General features: G+C 33.0%; 1 pseudogene; it reads right to left on the bottom strand.

Moving 5' to 3' along the window:
- Nucleotides 1–9,005: 9,005 nt before the first annotated feature.
- LOC120158688 lies at nt 9,006–11,222 on the bottom strand (annotated as a pseudogene).
- Nucleotides 11,223–18,717: the final 7,495 nt, after the last annotated feature.

The raw sequence follows: 18,717 nt of genomic DNA, 5'->3' as shown, positions 1-18,717 counted from the left end.
TGATGATGGGATTTGATCAAGAAATAACTCAGGGAAAAGCTGAGATTTGTATATCTAAAAGCTTATCCAAAGAAGCTACCCAAGAAATGATCAAGAAATGGGGTACAAATATAGACAAAGATCCTGGTCTGATTATACATCCAACATCTAAGCAAAAATGAGGCAGTGGAAGTTATTATCTACCACTATTGTACCTTTCATTTTGTAGCATCTTGTTTGAATATGTTTTTGTTCCTTTCTCCGCCTTTTGTAATAAAATGTGTTGCTTTTAAGGTTATGAGCATTGAATCAATTTTGTAATCCTGAAGTTCTTTGAGTATAGCTCCTTACAATTAGAGTTATACATCTTTGAAAAAGTATCAAGATTGAATACCAGAAAAAAGGGACCCTGACCTTACCTCAGAAGAAATACACATCCCAAACACTACCCTTTATACAAAAATGAGAGAGCCTTCTCCAATGTAAGGAATCAGATAAAAGGCTTGGTATTTACATATAAAAAGTGTACAATGTGGGGCATCTTTTGTAACATTGCGAAGTTGACTAGATTAATTTTCTATTAATGAGGTTCGACGATGAAAACTTTGATAAATCTAGTCTAAGTCACTTCATGCATTTGCACACATAAATTTCGTTATTAGATTGATGTTTTCACACTGCTTTGAATAGAATCAAAGATTTCAGAGAATTGAAATGTAGGTACTTTAGAAGGTCTAGTAACTGTTATACTAGATTGTGTACAAAAATACCAAGTCAAGAAAGTGAGGCATGTGACAATGTTCACAAAGAACGAGAGAGGAGTGACATCTTCACTAAGATGTAACCATAGAAAATAGGGAAGCCAACCTGAAACTAACATCTCAATCTTGATACTAGTCAAAGAACTATAACTCTGAAATAGTAAAAGTGGTTGATTCTTTTGATGTCCTTTGAACTCATGCTTATGATTTGATTCTATTGTAAACCTGTAAGGGCAATATTTTACAAAATTCTTTCATTGAAAAAGAAAGGAGGAATAACATTTTCTAACAGGATAATTTCAAATGAGAAAGGATCTTGAATCAAGTTGATGCCTATTCTACCCTTATTGAAAAAGAATGAGTAAGGCCGGAATGAGAAAAGAAATTCGCATTCTTGAAAGCAAGTGGTATGAGAAATCAAAAGTATGGGAAATTGGACTTATAACATTCCTTTATGACAACCTGTCAAGAAAAGATGATCGCCTCATCTACAAGAAAGGATGAAAATCTTCAAGATGAACAAATTTGGCATGCATAGAGCCACGAGTACCCACGATGGGATATTATCAAAGTTGGACCTTGTGAGGAGCATGAGATTCAAATCAAATGGACTTTAAGAGTGAACCTTACGACTCAGCAAAGGTTGGGGCATGCTGAAGGCCTATTTCAGTCAGAAATAAAATGTGGGGAATACTGAAGGCCCATTTCAGGCAAAAATGATCCAACCGGGTATTCTAAATGATCACATCAGTAACATTTGTATTAGCAAAATGCTAAGGCATGCTGGACCCTTATCATTCTTTGAAAAATCATTCCCTGGAATAGAAAGGTATGAAGAATAAAAATGAAGAAACGATGACAATCAAGTTGACCATACATCACTATTTTTTCCAACATACGATTACATTACCCCCACAGGAGTTAAAAGAAATGATGAATGTGTTGTCAAATATTCCTTGATATGTTGCTAACAAGTTAATGCATCCCATTTGTATTCTTATTGAAATATCATTGTGATGGCATGCAAAAAGCTCTAAATGTCATTCAAAGAGTTCCCTGATTGAGAAATTTAGACAATAAATACAGGAAATGATGAATATGTTGTCAAATGTTTTACGAACCAATAATTATGGTACTTAACCAATGTTGCGATCTTGTGGTTGACATAGGATAAAGTTTTCCTTCACACTCCAAGAATCATAAACGATAAATGATGAAGATTTCTTTCCACGAAAAGACGTTGGAACTTTAACAACAAGAAACTAGTGGAACCAAGTAAGATTAAACGACAAGTTGTTGTTATACATCTTAGCATGATATGATCTGAATAATATTGTTCGAGATCTGATTAGATGTGGAGACATGAAAGAAATTAGGATAAGTCCTTCTTGTGATGTGTTTTAAGAGTCAAATCAGAACAGACGTGGCTGATATCTTGGTTAATCTCTGTTGAGTTTAACATATTCATATCTACATTCTGCAAGGATGATAGATTCTCTTTTCAAAGATGAAAGCTTTATCAGATTTTTACACAAGTCCAGGTAAGGACAACTGGTGTTATCAAGAAAAGTGGGGCAACAAGGTCATAATTCTGAGTATGGCAAGAGTTCCAAAAATGAAACAGTTCTTTTGAAGGTAAAAGAAGACACGAAGATATAAGTTAACCAGATGATTATTCAAAAGAAATCAAAAGGAATGATCAAGTGGAAAAAGAGCAAACTTTGGAGTCAATTAAGGACTAAAATGATATTTTGCATTCATACATTCATTTTTTGCATAAAGATCATGCATTTCATTGCATTTGCATACATATATTTTTTAAGAAAGATGCAGGGACAAAATACCTTACAAGTATAAGGTATGATCCAAATTCACAAATACAAGAGTTATGAGGAATTAGTAATTTTGGGGTATGCCCAAATCAACAAGTTGTTTAGAAAAATGTGAAAGCAATTTTCAACATTTCTCATTCAATCTTTTCCAAAAATGAAATTATTGAAAAGTAAGAAGTTTCTTACCCAATAAATTATTTCTCATGAATTTGTAAAAGCCTTCGGGTCATTTGTAAAGCCTTCGGGTCATTTGTAAAGCCTTTGGGTCATTTGTAAAGCCTTTGGGTCATTTGTAAAATCCTTTGGGTCATCTATTAGTTTTTCAAGCAAGATGGTTATTTTCAAGTCAAATCAAACTCCACGGAAGAGTAGTGGAAGCAAATCCAACTTTGAATCTGATCTTCACGGAAGAGTAGTGAAATTAGATTCTTATCAAGTCAATCATTCTCAGCCTTCACAAAAAAAAAAAGAGTAGTGAAGCAAGAACAATACCAAAATTTGAACTCCACGAAAGAGTAGTGGAACAGATTTTTCAGCAAAGTATGAGAACTTCACGAAAGAGTAGTGGATTAATCCAAGTTTTAGTCTGAACTTCACGGAAGAGTAGTGAAACAGATTCTATTCAAGTCATTCCAGATCAATCTTTACGGAAGAGTAGTGGAGTAAATTCAGTTTTCACAAGAGAGTAGTGAAGCAAGAGCAAGAGCAAAATTTGCTCTCCACGGAAGAGTAGTGGAACAAATTTTTCAGCAAAGTATGAAAACTTAACGGAAGAGTAGTGAAGCAATCCAATCTCGAGTTTGATCTTCACGGAAGAGTAGTGAAATAGATTCTGTTCAAGTTATACAAATTCAGCCTTCACGGAAGAGTAGTGAAGCAAATCGTTTGCAAGTCATCCTCAGCCTCCACAGAAGAGTAGTGAAGCAGGAGCATGATCAGATGGAAATTCTCTCTCCATGAAAGAATGCTGGAACGAATATCCCAGTAAAGTAAGAAGTTCATTCGACGAAAACTTTTTATCTTTTCTTTATTCTTGTTTACACAAAAATAAGCAAAGAGAGGCAGCTGTCGACATTAGTTTTCATTGGAGTGACGTTTATTATATATACGTTATATATAATAATATTATATTATAAATATTATTATTACAAAGCAAATCACAGGCCTAGTTACAACCAAACCCGAGCTCGATTCAGATTTAGGCCCAGACCCATCCAGGCCCAGATCCAGCAGGCCCACGAGCGAACCCAACTCTGTTAGGGTTTCTCTCCATCTTCTCCAGCCGCCAGTAAATCCCAGTCGTTCGATCTCAACGCATATCAAGGGTCCAGATTGAGCCAATAGAAACCCTAGGGTTATTATTTCACCGTCTCCAAAGCTCAAATCCGGCGCTGTCATGACTCCACCGCCACTCCAGATCTCACCAAAGCACTCTATAAGGCTCTAGAAGAAGATTATTAGCCGCACACGTCGTAACCCTAGGTTGAGTCACCGCCATAGGCGGTGACTCGCGGGGGTACTCCTCTTTAACCAGTCCGAAGAGTGGATCGACGAGGGTTATAAATAGCCTCGTTCCTGCAAGCAACAACGACAACAGGCAACGAAAGAGGAAGCAAAAAAAACAAACAAACATAAACGAGAGCAAGAAAAGGAAGTAGAGGAATTACCCAAGCGTCGAAGTCCAAACGCCATCATAGAACGCATTTTACCGAATGTAAAATCTTAGATCTTGGCCGATTGAAAGATCTTTAGAGAAAAAGGAGGGTATATTCAAATTGTGGGTATTTTGATCTACGATTTAGGTTGACTTGTGAAATTTCGACCACCGTGGGTGGTGGCCGGCGGCAGTAGAATATGGCGGCGTAAGGCTGCCGGTACGGTGACCGGTCTTCCTCCGGTGAGGAAATTTAGAGGGAACTGAGAGGTTCTCTCATTTAGAGAGAGAGAATAAATGAGAGAAATGGGAGAATGAAGGCCTTAGGGCCAATTTTAGGGCTTAAATACTCTCTCTCGTGTGACGTTTTGGGGGAGGGTATCTTTGTAATTTTAGTATGGGTCAACTATATGTGTGATCCCTCCAGCTTTATAAACCTTTCATTTTGGTCCCGAAAACAAGTTTTTACGTTTTTTAATTTGGTCTTTTAATTTTATTTAATTTTATTATAGTCTTATTTATTACTTATATATAATTTAGGGTAAAATACACATTAATCCATATTATTCTAAATAATTTACATTTCGACCTATATTAGTAAGTTAGGGTAAATTATATAATTATAGTATTATTTCGAATTAAAATAATTAATTTTTTATATTTTATTAATTATTATTATATGATTAATTTTTATTAGTACTTTAGAATTATTGATTTATAATTTAATCCATAATATTACAACAGGACTAGTAATTTTTATTTAGCATTTATATTAAATATTATTAAGTTTAAAGAACAAATTTATAAGTTATTAAAAAGACATTAAATAATAAATACCGATACTAATTTTGGGCGTTTTTGGGTACTAATCCTTCCCCATGCGTAATCGACTCCCGAACTCATTTTTCTGGTAAGTAGACCCGAGTTGTATTATTTTAATATTATTCTTAGGAATTTTATTAGAATAATATGACATTTTGGTGACCAATCTCACCAAATTAAAAGATTGGTGGCGACTCTACAATTTGATGTTTTATCTGATTCAAGGAGGATAAACACTTATTTTTCGAGACTAGTTACACTGTTTGGGGTGTACTATTTGCACTCTCCGTCGTCGGGCAGAGAAACGTCTCGAAAATAAATTTTAGCTTTTGTTCTGATTTAAAAAATGTTTAAATTATAAAATTTAGCTTTTGTTCTCTTTAGGAGTAAAATGATTCATCTATTAAAATTTTCATATGCTTATTTAGTTAAATCTTGATGTAAATTTTAATATATTTTGATAAATATGTAAAAATAATTTATTACAATTAAAATATATATATTTACTCTTTTATTCTACCCATTTATCTTTTAAATTTTATAAAAAAAAATATATATATATATATATATATAAATTTTATTAAAAAGTATATAAATATAAAATAATAAAATAATATATTTTGATGATTTTTTATATAAATATTTTCATTTAAATATTTAGAATTCCACTTGTTAACACGTATAACACAAGGACAATTTGGTAAAATATACGTTCTAGTAATCTCATATTCCTTCAACTAAACACTGTAATCATACATTCATGCCAAACAAACCAAACACAGTAATGTAACATTCCCAGTAATGTATTAGGTAATGTTACATTCCAGTAATCTTATTCCTGGAGGTAATGCTACATTCCATGAACCAAACGCACCCTAGATGTGTTGGGTTGTCAAGTTGGGACTGTTGTTGGGTTGTATCTGATCTGAAAATAAATAAATAAATAATATTACTTATTTAATATTTAATTTATATAAAATAAAATAAATAATAAAAAACAACTCAGACAAAAGCAGGTGTCTATACATATTTTATTACAACAAGATAATCTATTCATTATCTTCTTAACGTTAATTGAAATGTCTCGATAAAATATCATGAACTTAAGATACACCTATTTCAACTAAGAAAATACAACCATACATAATCAATAGCCTTCCTCGACTTAAATAATCATTGACATGCTTTGTATTATATTATCGTATTTTTGGAGTTGGTTAACAAGAAATGGCAAGAATCTACTTTACCAGAAAGGCTTTTCATTTCGTTCGTTGTAAGCAACAAGTTGAAAGCCAACACTAGCACCATCTAAGAAAAAGCCATACACAAATTAAAGCATTGAATTATTGAGAATCTTGTTACAAATGCAAAAGATCAAGCTACATCAAACCAATCTCTCTGCACGGCATTTTCCTTTGCTTAAAATAAAATTAGGGTTTAGTGTTTTTTTCTTTTTGTTGGAATTTTCCGTGTCTTTTTCCTTGGCAGGAGAATGAACACATTGGGCGTTCAAAAAATGTAGACTTCAGTCCCCAAGTGCAAGTGCAAGACATAAATTTACGTACATCAGGTATATTGGGAAAAAAACCATATATATGAAAAGCAGAGCCATTGATACAAAGCATGCGACCCCAACAGTGTTTAGTGTCAGCGTCAACCCACCTTCACCGGCGCACTTGCCGCCATGTGAACCTTCTTCTCTATTTATAACCCCAATGCTCAGGCGGTTAACTGTTTTAAACACACCCAAATTTCTATGTGCAATATATGTAAGGCCAAAAATTTGTCTTGCTTGTTTCCCATTTATTTCTTCAAGGTCAAATTTTCCTATTTGGGGAAAAGGAGAGGGGCGATTCACACATCTTGTTTTCAAAATGTTCAACCACCAAACTCTCTGAGAGGGCGATTCATTGTTGACACCAACCTATAAGGCTTATTAATATGTGAGGCCTACAGACTTTTCTAAACAAACAATGAGACTCGATAACAATTTTTACATTTAATGTGATCTTTAAGTTAAAAAAATTCAATATCATATTTCCGTCAACAATTTCTATTGTTAACTATTGTAATATTGACTTGACAATTATAGTGATGATGTGGTAGTCCAGACGTACAAATCCAACTCTAGTATATTGGCACTGTTTTACTACCATGTGTTGAGTGAAGCCAGACCTACAATTTTCCAGTAACTTTTAGACATCAGGGGATAGGCCGAGTGTCGGGAGAGGCAGATAAAAACACAGTAAAGACAAGCAGCCGACTATCTTTTGTGTTTTTGACTACTTTGATGCCAATTTGATTCAATTAATTAATATATTAAAACACATAGTGAAGAAGAGCCTACCTAGTGCAAGTTACCATAACTTTAGGACCAATGTTGAAACAGTTGAAATTCAATTATCAGATAAATTATATTATAAATCATATATTGGGACCTCTAATAATCTACTAAGTCATTGGCTGTTCTGCCTGTCAAGGGGAAGAAGAAAGACAACTTACCCTAATGGCAATACAGACAAAGCAAAAGTTTCATCAGAATGAGGACAACAATAACGATAAACAAAGGTCTTCTAACATTGCTTTTCTAGCCATTTAGTTTTTATATTATAGAGGTGCTTTATCAAATACATAAAACCTTGATAAATATCAGTTTGAAATGCTTGACATTCATTTATGATGAAGAGCTTATGGAATAACTCTTACCACCACAACTCCTGGTATATGCAAAGTTATTAATTGTTGAAGACTTTATAATACCATCTAAAAAGTTAGGGCAACTAGAATTTTCTAAACACCTAACCTTCTCTATCCTTTCTAACGACTGGCCACTATCAAGTGATATAAGTTCAATATTAATGTTCAATTTGGAATTTTTGGCCACTTGTTTTGATTAAGTAGTTGGATGGATTTAGGGATAAAGAAAAGTAGTTGCTTGGCTGATTAGGTTAAATACTTAATACCCCCATGCTAAAAGCTACTCATTTTAGGTAGGTATTTTTCTATTTAGTCTAAGGTAATTATAAGATAACATTTCTTTAAAATTACACATTTATTTAAATCCAAGACTTCAAGAAAATAATATTCTCTTTTATTATTAAGGTCGTTTAATAGATTCAGACAAAAGAGATATTGACTTTACTTCAATGGTTACCTTTACATAAAGCAATATACTAATTTCATAAGAAAGATAAATAAATAAGACATAAGTGCAAAATCAATCTTCAATATTTATCAAAATAATCACTTTAGTTATTTTTTTTTTTTGGAGTATTTTGATCTTGCGTTTCATTTTAGACTAAAAAAATCCTTTTACGGATAAAACGATCAACACTCTATAATAAAATATTTTTACTCTAAGATGAAACGTTTCGATAAAAAAATAAGAATCAATGATTTTTGAAGAGTTATCAATCCTCCTCCCCTCTTTTGAAAATATAACACTGCTCCTTTTGATTTGATTCCAAGTTAATTATATTATATACATATAGATAGATGTGCCGGTAAGAGAAGATCAAATGAAGCATCTTTGATGTATTACGCATTGGGGCAAATGATTCTTTTTAAATCTTAATCCACAAAACAATATCGAACTAAAATAGTAGACATAGATAAAAGAAAGTTAGTCAAACATTATAATTAATACTTAAAAGTGGTTAAGTACAACTGTTGTGTGTGATAATAATAATAATACATCAGATTTTTTCTTCTTCTACATAATCTTGTTTTTCTCTCTTCTGGCATCAACAAATCTATGGCATAAATTCACACCAATCTTGTCTATATGATTCTATCTATCCAACCACCCCAAACTAACTATAACAACAACATTCATCAAATTCCAGCTTTTTTTGCATACGTACACTAAGGCCAAATCCCAAACCTTAAGCAAAGAATATGCCATTTGCCAACCAATGAAACAAATCTCTCCTGCAGTTTCCACTTCAAGAATGGGATTTAATCACCCAAGTTGTACAGATTCCTTCTCACTAGGCTCCCAAGTGATAACAAAACTGCCCCACCAACCCCTACAGCTTGTTGCTCTTCACTTTCGGCCTTTCGATAGTGAATCAATGGCAACTCCTTTAAGTTTGCTAAACCGATCTTTTGTCTTACTGATTCGATGATTTTGGGGTCTGCTGTGTTCCCAGTTGCATCCGTTACGTAATAAACATTCAGAACCACGTCACTCGTGGTTGATATTTCGGTTCTCGTCACGTTAAGACCGTTTTCTCTAAACGTTCGAGTCACGTCTGCTAATAGACCCTGTTTATCTAACGTGTGTAACTCCAGTCTTACTCCCTGAAATCAAGAAGCTATACTGCATCAGTGTCTGGAATAAAGGATAAGCATTTAAAGTGAATGTTTTCGGATAGAAATATACCCCGGATGCTCTCTTTCAACTGCAGCTTGTAAACATTGTATTAACCGATGCATTTTAGGTTCCGAACTAATCGGGGTTCCATCTATGTGCCTAATGTAAAATTTCTGTAAGAAGGATAAATAAGTTAAAGTTAACAAACTGAAATCATGTAACCAAAATCTTAAAAGCAAGATTCATTAATAATGAACATTTAAATAGGGTTTCAAATCACGATCCGAAAAGGTGATAGCGCCCACAAAATAGCGGTTTCGCCACCGTCCGAGTAACCCGCTACACCCGCAATAGCGCCCAATAGTGTCCGCTACAACCACAATCACGGTAAACCCGAAATAACTAAAAACGCGACTGCGATTTGAAACCCTGCATTTAAGTACCACATACGCTTTGTCTCCGGATGTCTTAATAGTGGCATGGAGCACAACATATTGCATATCTGTCAAAGTGCAAACAACATCAAACAAAAGCTTGGTTTGATCCTTGCATTGAACGTTCACAACTGAATAACCCCTCTCCACCCAATTCTGCACGGTGACCACAGGCAAATCCGACTTATGCTGCAAAATAGGCTTTCTTTCATTGTCTCGATCCGCAAACATCATTTGATGTAACCTTCTCTCGGTGTGCATTACAGCCATAGAAACCGAGGTTCTTGCTCTACGGATATCAGTGTCTCCCTTCAAGACATTCCTTAAACGTGCATCTATTTTGTCGATTTGTTGCGAGTCCTCGATTGGGGACCCTGAATTGCAGTCTTTCAGGAAGATCAAAGACGCAATACGACCATTTTGAGTCCATACCTTAGCATCCACCACAGCGCATTGCAGGTCAGCTAAAACTGCAAATACTTAAGATAGAAAACCGATTCTATTGGTTCGGTCAATTCCAAGGCTGTTAAACTATTAAATCCATGACTTGCATCAAGATGAGTGTTCTCAAGGGACTGTAATCCAAAGAAAAACAAAACAATGATCAGTTTTACTGCAAATTAATTGACATTGTAAAGAAGGCATTGAAATGAAGAGGAAAAAAAAACTACTTGTTCAATGTAGCTAATAACTCTCGCATCAGTTAATTTGTTTCCGTTTAAATCAGTCACATGAAAAACTGCCAAAAAAAACAGGAGTAATATAAATCACTAGAAATAGGTTCTAAAGAGATTCCCTTATCTCTAACCAGTTTTACACTAATATAAGAATAAGTAGAACCGAGGTTAATCAACACAAAAACAGGTTCATCAAAGAGATAAAAGGTACATGCTAAAATCTCAGGAGCATCTTTGTCATCATCAGTCTTGATATGATAAACTCGAACAGTAGTCTTGCCTTCACGATTGGATGCATCCTCAAATGTACTCGGTTTGCCTCCTTTGCCACCTCTACCTTTCTGAGGTCCCGCTACCGACTGATATGGGTAGCACTACCGACTGATATGGGTAGCGCTACCGACTGATATGGGTAGCGCTATGGACAATCCCTTTTATAATGCCCAGCTTATCCACATTTAAAGCATTTTCCTTCATTAAACCAACACTGACCTGGATGTTTCCTTCCGCAAATCTTACATTTTTCAATAGGACGGAATCCTGAACCTTGGGTACCTGTCGAAACTGTCTGAGTCTGCTTGGACTTCCCTCTAGCAAATCTTTTTCTGCCTGTGGATGCTGAGGAAGAATAACTTTTCTGTTGCTGGCCCTTGTTGCATTTGGAAAATGGTGCAGAGTAGGAGTTTCCAAACCTTTTGTTTGTCTGAGCCTTCTTCGCCTCCAGATTTTCAAGGTCAACTTTCTTCATAGTTTAGCCTTGTTTACCGCTTCTTGAAAAGCAGTAAAATATGAGAAACCAAAATTCTTTTATACTAAGGATCCAATCCATAAATAAACCTATCAATTCTCGATTTCTCCCTAGGAAGAAACTCCGAAGCGGAACGACTCAGCTTGTGAACTCACATTCATACTCTTAAACTGTTCTGCCAGACTGCTTCAAATTTAGGAACTGTTGCATCATTTTATTGACGAACATGTCCCCAATATACTTTTCCTTGAATTCTCTCATAAAGAATTCCCAAGTGATCTGTTCAGGGGAAACTCGTGCGGCGACTGTATTCCACCACACACTGGCTTGCTCCATCAGTAGAGACACAACCCCTTCCAACTTTCATTGATCGTCACAAGGAATCCTGCTCAACATATTCTTTACATCATTCAACCAAAAATCGGCAGCCATTGGATCAACATCTGTCGTGCCTCGAAATTCAGGTGCTCTCATTTTCCTCAATTCTTTCGGAACTGACATTGGGTTTTAGAGATTGATTATATTATCCAATGCCTGAAGGAAAAGTCCTCGATCTTGCACTGGCATATCGTGCTGATTCAAATTAGACGACTCTACATTCAGCTGAGCATTAGGTGGATTCTGGTTCACCTCATTACTCCCATTTTGTGAAGGAGTATTATGCTCACCCGCCCTACTAGATTCCTGATGATCTGACATCTGAACACAGTCAAAGTCATCTAACATTAGTAAGGAGTAACTTTACTCACTAATAAGAATCATAGTATATATACAACTATCAGTAAACTTTTAACATCCTAGTGGCATGTATACATTCTTGACTTAATATAGACTCATTCCATGTCCAGAAACGACTAAACCTGTAACACCCCCAACCCGTACCCGACCCGGATACGAATCCGAGGTGTCACATTGACTTTTCAAAACCGATACTTGTACAAACTAGTGAATAATTTTAAAACTTTTATTAAAACAACTGACTAAATTACATAAAAGATATTCATATGATTTTAGAAAAACTAATTAGAGCATATCAAATTCAAATCTTTATTTACATGCCAACTACCATCCGTATTATAAAATACATATTATACAATGCTTTTCTGATCTGATCTTTGGAAAGAAGGAACTGACCTGTCTTGCTTAACTTTTATCATTCTTCCTCTTCTTGGTACCTACGTGTGAAACAATCACACGCTAAGTTGTTGACTTAGTGAGGCATATAAAACATATAATAGAAATCATAGTACAATTCATATATCAAAATACATACATGTACATATACCATCATTATCGAAATCTCTATTTATCATATGATCTTGTATTTATCATTTCTGTATATCATATAACACATTTATCATTTCACAACTAAACATACATAATATCATATAATTCATGGAACATATTCCATATCACCAAAAGCATATGCATCATATGTATTAAATTTGTTATTGTCATTTTATTAGCCCATATACACCTGTGAGAACTTAAGTTAAGTGAGTACATTGAGGTTGTGCACTAATGCTGTCACCACAGCTTGTATAAATTCCCTCATGGGGCACCAAACATTTGTTCAGTATTCGTCCCGAAGGACCACTATGTCCCGAAGGACCACTGATACGTCCCGAAGGACCACTGGATACGTCCCGAAGGACCACTGGATACGTCCCGAAGGAACATTGGATATGTCCCGAAGGACCACTGGATACGTCCCGAAGGACTAATATACCCTCGACTCTTGGTATGCCAACTATACCACTAGCTCTCATATCATATAACATGGGCATTATCATTTATACTTTTCATATCACTTGTTCTTTCTCTTCTGTCACATACCATATGTATGTGTAACCATATATTTCATATCATATCACATGTATCACAAGTGCATATATTCACGTAGATAATTTCATATGACTTATATCATTCCTCATTTGTTCATGTAAACTCGCATGTCATATCTTGTTCACATATGTTCATATATACATCACATAGCACATAGTATAACATATAAACTTATACAGGTATCCATATACATACTTTCATATACTTCGAATAACAATGCCATATAACTTCTCACAGTTTTACCTAATCACTTATTTCACATTAATTATATTCTAGTTTCATATATTACTTAATTCAATTTCACATAGCTTGTTACCTATATAAATAGTTTCTCATAACTTATCATCACATAATTCCCATAACATTTTCCTATAGCTTCATAAATCTTTACCATATGACTCATATATTATATGTTCATTTCAGCTCATAAATCCTCTCCGTATAACTTATTGTACATATTCATATAATCACTTCTGTCAATGTCTCCTAATTTATATTATTCTTATTTCCTATAAATCAATGTTATTTAACTTATCTCACTTTTCATCTAATCTCATAAGTTGGTTATACAAATTCCTATATATATATATATATATATATCTAACTCATGTAATTTATATCCTTTCTCTTGTTATCACATAAATCATTGATATTTTACATAGTTCGTGATCCTATAGTCACTTATAATAGCATGTGTCTATCTTATCTCATATCATATAGTTCGTTAACTTATGTCTTAAATCACATATTTATATTACATAACGTATATAATTACATCCACTACTTAAACCAGTTCACATAACTCATCACACTAACATTTATTCACTCAATTCATATAACAGATGCAATACGTATACCAAATGTACCCATTTTCATATACTCATGCAAACATAAGAATCACAATTCAAATAACATTTTAGAAGTCCCTTCCTACTATAGTACTCCATCACTGGCTCATTGCAAGCCAATGTTTATTTGATACATAAGTACAATTTAAATTGCACTCACCTTAGCCTTGCTTTGATTCGATTCTAATTCTTTGATCGTTCCGGAACAAGCTAACGTTTAGTATCTACATAATCATACATGGATTTATATCAGTATTATAACTAATATACTCTAATGATTCACTCCTTAGACTAAAAGAAAAGCAAATTTTGTCTTTCAATGAAGGTATGCATCGATGCACTCTATAGTGTATCGATGTATTCTTTAACGGTGCATCGATGCACTACTTGTGCATCGGTGCATAAAATACATTTGATGTTTCAATATTAAGGTGATGAATCGATGCACGCCTTATGCATCGATGCATTAATTGCATTCAATGTTTCTATTATTAAGAAGTGCATCGATGCACTACTTGTGCATCGGTACACCTTTAACAATTTCTGGAATTTAACCTTGATGCATCGATACACATTGAATATGCATCGATGCACCCTGCCCAGAATCCTCTTTTTGAACCCGAAAATTCATCCATTTTTGCTTAAATCCTTCATGTTTCATCCCCTTTTTCATTCTTAACTCCAGTACACATACTTAAACCAATCTATACTCATTTATTTCATCTTAAACCTCAAAATCCTATCATTCATATAAAATTCAAGAATTACCTTGATTTTGCAACATGTGTTAATTCCACTTCTAACACTTCATATGCCTTAACTAGATTGATGACAAGTCAAATTTAACTTTCAATTCTTATTATAAACTCTATTTCAAGATTTCACTCAAGAACTCCAAATCTTTAATCTTCTCTAACTCCTTTATCTTTTGATTTTAAGATAACTTAAGCTTTCCTTAAACTTAGTTATCCTTTAATGATCGAAACCCATACTTAAAATCAACAAATAATCAACTAATAAGAAAACTTACCTTTGCTATGGAGACACGGGAGGAAAGGAAGAAGAAGAAGAAGAAGAAGAAGAAAAGAGAGTTTCTGGAGAAATCTCTCAAGCTTATCCCATATAAATCATTATCTTATCCTTTTCAATTCAAATGACCACTTTGCCCTCTAATTCATCTAATAATTACTAACAACTTTTAGGATTTATTTCCAAATAAATCATTTAACTAATCTATTGTTCTTCTTTAGTTACCAAATTTTGAAACTTTACAATTTGATCACTAACCCGGTATTGAGGATGTTACAAAACCTGTAGCTCTAATACCAATAAATATAACATCTACAATGCGTATACTTAATCCAATACAGATTATAAATGTCACATGAATTTTTTAAAACATTTACCAACTCAAAAGTAATTTAAAACTTATATTTCCTCAATTTGTAAATAATAATATAAAAATATTAAATCACATAAAGCTATTATATAATATTTAAAACATATATTAATATAAAATACATCTATTTGTAATAATAATATTGATTTATGCTATCTATAGTGAAATAGAGTAAGACAATTTAGTTAGTCATTACAAACCAGTTCCAAAATAGTTCAACAGAGCAACTAGGACATTGATAAGTACATTCCACCAACTAAGTCAAAATTACATAAGAGGATGTCTTACTGATATTGTAATATATTCCTTGATGCTTGATGTTGCTTAGTATTCCTTACTCCTACTCCTAGTTTTTACTTACGCGTGAAAACCATCACACGCTAAGTATATACTTAGTGAGATAATTAAATTAATAAACAATGCAATACAACTCATGCATGAAATTTAATGTCATTTTCCAATGCAATAATATTACCTTACCTGCATGACAAATATTTTACCATAATTACATGATAATAATATCATTAATATTATTTATATCAACAACCAAAGCCCAAATGTAAACCTATGAAGACCCTGGGTATTCGAGTGAAGTATATATGTACACCGTATTGTTAAATATGCATTGAGCTTACGCTCTAGTGCTAATACGGATATGACACATAAGGTTGTGCCCACCACCTGCACTTAGTGCCCTTACACACTATAGTGCTAATATAAACATGCAACTGCTATACTCTATGGCATGCCAATTATACCTTGTCCTTCAACAAATGACTTGGGCATATAGTATAATTTATTCATCCATGGCATCGTATGACCATATAATTAATATTAGGGTAGTTCATACACAAAATAACATCTATGGCAACATATCATATTTATCCGTGATCAATGCATTATAATTTCACATTTTGACATATCAATGTCATGTCGAAGTTATGAAAAATGACATAATATCATGATGATATAAACAAGGTAGACTTGTTGTAAGTCTTCCTGATGATGTATAAAATATCTATGTACAATGTCATGCATGTATTTCACTCACCTTGACACTTTATATATCAAAAGATGTGCCTCCCTTTGCTCCACACTAAATCCTTTTATATTTGATTTGTTTCGATCACAAAATCAATCATGATATGTACAAAATCACAAATTGATATCAATACATATGTTAGTATTGTACTAATATAAATACATTTCCAAACAAAATCCAAAATTATACTTGAAACTTATTCTCTACCAAAATACTTCAACACTTAATAATTCTTTTAATATTGACACCAACTTTTTTAATTTATACAAAATGGTCCTTCATAATTTTATCACTTAAAATTTCAATACCAAAATTCTAGTATTGAAATAATTATCACCCAAGTACATACACAAAAGCATAATTACATTTAAGCACACCAACTATTCGGATATTATATTTAAATCACCAAACTTTTCAAACTTCCAAAATAGTCATATTTCACATCTTAATGCTCATTTAAATTCCGAAACAGTAATTTCCAGCATAGTACATCAACTATTAAACAATTGCACAACCATTCACAATTTTCCAAAATTTTGGTTTGGTCCCTTAACTTTTCAGAAATTATAGAATGGTCCCTAAATTTTTCTAAGGCTTGTAGAATACTTCCTACATCATTTCCAGCCCTTACATAATATTTCCATAATTTTTCTCACCCAAACATGCCATGGTTGAATGCTTTAAACCTCTAAAACTAGGATTTTCATGATTTTACTCGATTTTGATTCAATTCAGGCATGAAATCCACTTCCACCAACCTTACAACATCTCTATAATCATAACCCTAATCAAATTTCATCAAAACATAAAGTTCTACATCTCCATCATTTGACCGAAAATCATAGGAGCATTTCTAGGAAGATTGAACATGTTTTAATCATCAAACAAGCTTGAAAATGAATTTACAACCTCAAAAACATCAAGATTTATCATCAATTTCATGAACCCTAGTGTGAACAAAAACACTAGGATTTGGGGATCTTCAAAATCAAACAAGTTTAGCAAGCATAAATGGTACCAAAAGATAGCGTTTCTTGCGTAGAACAATTTTCTATTTTACAACATAACTTGAAATCCAAAGGAAATTGATCAAAAATGGAAAATAAATTTTTTTCCTTACCTTAGGAGAGTTCACGGCAATGGAGAAGATGATGAACAAATTGGCATCAAATTTTAGATTAATTTCATGCTAATTTACCTTTAAGTTAATCTTTAATGGATATTAAATTCATTTAATTGGGAAAAGACCACTTTACCCTTACTGAAACTTCATATTTACCATCAAACCAAGACACCTCAACTTTATCATCTTCCTAAAGTCAAAGATGGACAAACAAAATCACACTTTATCAATTTGCCCTTGCATTTTCCCAAAAAATACAATCTAGCCATTTTAATTCAACGGTCCAAATTAAACATGGAATTAAATCCTCAAATCCAAATTTTTATATTATTTTCCAACATTTAAAATGTGAAAAATAATATTTTTAGGTCTAATTTATCATCCTTCAGATTTTCTTGAAATTTCTATTCGATCCGATTTGCCGAATTTTTTCTCAAACTTTATCGCTTTATAACTTTTAATACAAAATCCGTACAAAAATTATGATTCTCACATAAACATTATTCTTGAGGTAAACTATTTATTTACGGAGCCAAATTGCAACTTTTTAAAATTACTTTTTTGGTCTCTAAACTTTTCCAAAATTTATATTTTAGTAACTTAACTTTCAAAATTTGCATTTTATTCACTATCTAAAATTTGGGGTATTACATACCCAAAATCTTAAGTTTACAACTCTCTCCAAAGAAAATTACAAATGAGCAAACTTTTAATAATCCTTAAAATAGAAATTGTTTGCAAATTTAAGCTCTCACATACACTCAAGAACACGAATGACAATGAAATCAATAATGTTCAAAGAAAGAAAGATTAGATCGAGTACATATTTGACACTTTTTGCTATTTGATTGTTGGAATAACTTTCTTGTTGTTCCTTGGCTATTTGAAGATTATTTTTTTATGTTCTCATTGATTTTTAGTTGTTTGAGATTGTTGGAGAGAGTTTATAGTTGTTTGAAGCATTAAATACTTGCAATGAATGTCCATCTACACATTTGTTTTGAAACCATTAGAGGTTTTGAAACCCTTATCTAAAAATATAATTATTGCTTTAGAGGGTTTAGAAACCAGGTAAAGGGTGTTTTGAAAATCGATTAGGGAATTTCTAAATCAAACATGAATTTTTGAACGTTTGAGTATATTGCCTTAGAAGTTTGAAAAGGTTTCGAGACCATGCTCCAAATATTTTAAAAAAATACCTTTATTTATGTTTCTAAAATATTTTAAGAGTTTATAAA

The sequence above is a fragment of the Hibiscus syriacus genome, unplaced genomic scaffold (assembly GCF_006381635.1).
Source record: "Hibiscus syriacus cultivar Baekdansim isolate YM2019G1 unplaced genomic scaffold, ASM638163v2 tig00111330_pilon, whole genome shotgun sequence".
Lineage (NCBI taxonomy): Eukaryota > Viridiplantae > Streptophyta > Magnoliopsida > Malvales > Malvaceae > Hibiscus > Hibiscus syriacus.
Note: the sequence above shows the minus strand (reverse complement) of the source record. Positions and strands in the feature narration are given on the sequence as shown.